At 31.7% G+C, this 3,620-nt stretch overlaps 1 long non-coding RNA gene across 1 annotated transcript; it reads right to left on the bottom strand.

The window, feature by feature from the left end:
* Nucleotides 1-599: 599 nt before the first annotated feature.
* On the bottom strand, nt 600-1,569 carry LOC132181258 (uncharacterized). Its single transcript, XR_009440237.1, has 2 exons — nt 1,314-1,569; nt 600-1,005 (listed from the first exon to the last, which is right to left on the bottom strand). It is a non-coding gene; the product is annotated as an uncharacterized LOC132181258 (long non-coding RNA).
* Nucleotides 1,570-3,620: the final 2,051 nt, after the last annotated feature.

Genomic DNA, 3,620 nt, shown 5'->3' with positions numbered 1-3,620 from the left:
ATATTGATTATTAATTTATTATAAGGAAATCATCGAATTGCAAGAATTAATTTTGAAATCTCATTATAAATTTAAGTTTCTTGTAATATATCATGAATCATGTCAATAATTAAATCCAGTCTTCATCTTCAATATATTCATTTAATTTCCATATATAATATTTTAATTTCTAACAACCGGTGTGGATGACATGGATTTAAAGCCTCTCTCCCCTCACACACTGAAGATATGATCATGACATTGTAATATTAATTTGAGAACACAATTAGAAATTTAAAGTTAATTTTGGAACGTACACGACCTTAATTGGTAGATTTTGTGGCCCTTAGATCAGATTTGACCGCAATTTTGGACGAGATTAGTGTCGACATGCGAGTGTATCAAACTCCTTCTTAATAGTATATATATGATCATATAAGACAAGGTACCATGTCATTTTCATTTATATTTTTCAGATCTTTTACGAATACCGCTAATTATGAGTTGTATATCATTGTCCCCCCCTTTTTTTCTTTTTTTCCCAATAATTACGGCCTCAAAATAATTGCTCTAAGTTCTAGCTTGAACTTTGTGAGAATACAGGTAAAGGAAAATACATATATAGAATTATAATAAAGTCCTTTCAATATATATACCAACTGACTCTGTCAGCTCTTTTATTTTGCATACATTACATCAAACTGTAGAGGTTCTTGGAGTTCATTAATTATTGCAAGGAAAAAAAAGAAAAGAAAAGTAGGTTTAATTCTGAGTACACATGATCAAAGCAATCATAATAATAAAGCCCCAAAAACCATATATATATATATATATATATAATAGTCTTCTTAAGCAGTAGTGGACATGCTTCTTATCTCAAACGCCTTCCGACAGGTGGGCACTTACGCGTGTACGGGTTACATGATGGCGGCCTTGAGGGGTAACACGTCGTATATCTATTGCTAGGATCACATGGCACTGCTGGCTTGCCTGGATTCTTGGTTCCAGGAGTCAAATGAGGTTTTTCTGCACCATTAATTAATTACCAGAGATATGATCAGAGGATAACCAATCTAAAGAAACAATAATATTAATTACTCGTCTTCCATAATTCAAAAACTGAAAGATCTTAATTAAACTACTATTTGGTTTGAATTTATCACTTTAAGATCGACCAAGAAAACTCATTTCCATTCAAACAATTCTTTGCACACCAATTGCTGGAAATAATTAACCTATATATATTCAAAATATTATAATCTAAAATCTAACACAATGAACAACAACATCATAATTTTAGTACGCTGTAAATTGGTAAAATCAAATAAACTCACCAGCTAATTGTCTAGCTGAAATTGGAGAAGGAATGAAGAGTGCGGATGCCAAGAGAAGGCAGATTATTATAAATAGATTGGCCTTCATGATTTCGGTTTTTATTTGATTGTGCGGACCTTCTCTACGTACCTCGTTCCTATTTATAGACCATCCAAATCCAAGTAAGTGTGTGAGCATGTCTAGCTAATGGATTGATCCTATTTATAGACCATCCAAATCCAAGTAAGTGTGTGAGCATGTCTAGCTAATGGATTGATGGATACATGCACTATAATAAAGCCAAATGAAGCAGGATACAGGAAATTACCCACAAAAAAAAAAAAACAGTGGAATATAAAACAGGATACAGGATACTTATTATATATCTTCTCATCTTGAGGCAAATTCCTAAAAATCTCCTTGCGTGTGGGCATGACATTGACGTTCATGAGCATGCATGAGCCACATGATCAACAGATCAAGTCAATCTTTTAAACTGATGATGATATTAATTTGTTCATCAATCAAGAATAATGTTGACTCTCAAGTCAATGACATATATTGAGCATTAATTCACTCATTCACGCCAATGTGTTAAATCATCAAGCAAAAGGTTGGGTGTAGGGTCCTCAAAACTGGCCCACATGACTTCCAAGACAACTCCAAAGACCCGCCAAGTCAATTGTTAAGTCTTCTCAGTGTATTTGCATTATTTTACATTATCCACGTGGAGCTGAAAATGTTCTACAAACTGAACTATAAACTGTAAAAATAATTACCAGAGCAATAATCTGAAACATAATTACATACATTCACAATATATTTATACAATCCTTGTTCAACATGGATTGCAAATTCCAAAGCTCTCCTTGTGCCAAAAGTTTACATGACATTGACGTTTGACTCTCAAGTCAATGCCAAAAAGTTACATGACTCATTCAACGGAATGTGTTAGGCCAAGCAAAAGGTTGTACGTATTTAAGTCCTCAAAAAAGTCAAAAATGATGTCTTAATTGTTTTGATGGTACTCTTATTAATTGTTTTGATTATTTTCAATAAATAAACTCTACATATATCTATTTATTGGTAAAAAATTTAATACTCTTAATATTTTTCATTGAAAAAACACAAACAAATTAAGATAGAGTTAAGTCAATCGTCAGCACAAGAAGCCAAAATGATGTTGTTGGGTGAAATTCACTTTGAAAAGTCCCGTTCATAATTGAAAAGGAAGACAAAAATGGAGGCACATGAAAAATAAATTAGTAGTAGAAAATATCCAAGTGGTCCAATTTAGACAATCAAAAGGAAAGTGGGGTTGTATATACACTATCTGCTACTGCAGTTTAAAGCATTTAATTCTTCTGCATTAAACGCAATATGGTAATTGTCATGCTGAAACCCCACTTTGATGCTGAAATACAGAAAAAATTTCAATGAAAGCCACCGTTTCTATAAATTTTAAAAGAGCAAGCTCTTAGCCTCTCCTTAATTATATAGTTGGGGGGGCTATTTCAATGCCAAAAGCAAGGTTACATCAAATTGACGTTGAGCATTATTGAGCGACAATCCATCAAGTAAATCTTTTTAACTGATCATGATATTTGTCCATCTATATTGACTCCCAAGTCAATGGCATTCAGCAATATTGACTCATTCAAGCCAATGTGTAAAATCAAGCAATAGTATCCTCAAAACAGTTACTAAGAAGGAAAATGAAATTGGCCTTCCATATCCCACACATGCCGTCGAAGATAACAATTGACAAAAGAAAGTTCTAGTTAAAGACAAGAGCCTCTCCCGGTTGCCAAGTCAATTTTTAAATCTTCTGTCTGATTTTTAATGTGACTATTCCTTTTCTTTTTAATATATATAATATTTATTTCATTCACCATTTTTAAAACAGTACTTAATTTCTTCAAAGATAAGAGCTAACTTCTTATTTTAAGAAATATATATTTTATTTTATTTTATTTATTTTTAAAAAAGACTAGGGTAGCTCTGTATCTACATCTAGTTTGGTTTTTCAAAATAATAAGCGTGTGTACTCTATAGAAAATATTTTCTCAATAAGGACCTCACCAAAGAAACACTTATAAAAATAGTTTTTACACTTATATTACATAATAATTATAATGCCCCGAGGGATATTTGCATCATATTTTACATTATCAAAATGATGTATGCATTTTGATAGTGAGGGCAGTGACATTTATTGCATTATTAAGCATGTTAGTGCATGGTTTTAGTCAAAATCATGCTTATGCATTTTTATTTAGGTTTTTTCAAAAATTTTATAAGGGGACTTATTTGAAATTTATGATTTT

The sequence above is a fragment of the Corylus avellana genome, chromosome ca5 (assembly GCF_901000735.1).
Source record: "Corylus avellana chromosome ca5, CavTom2PMs-1.0".
NCBI lineage: Eukaryota > Viridiplantae > Streptophyta > Magnoliopsida > Fagales > Betulaceae > Corylus > Corylus avellana.
The sequence above is the reverse complement of the archived record's forward strand: the minus strand, read 5'-3'. Positions and strand labels throughout refer to the sequence as shown.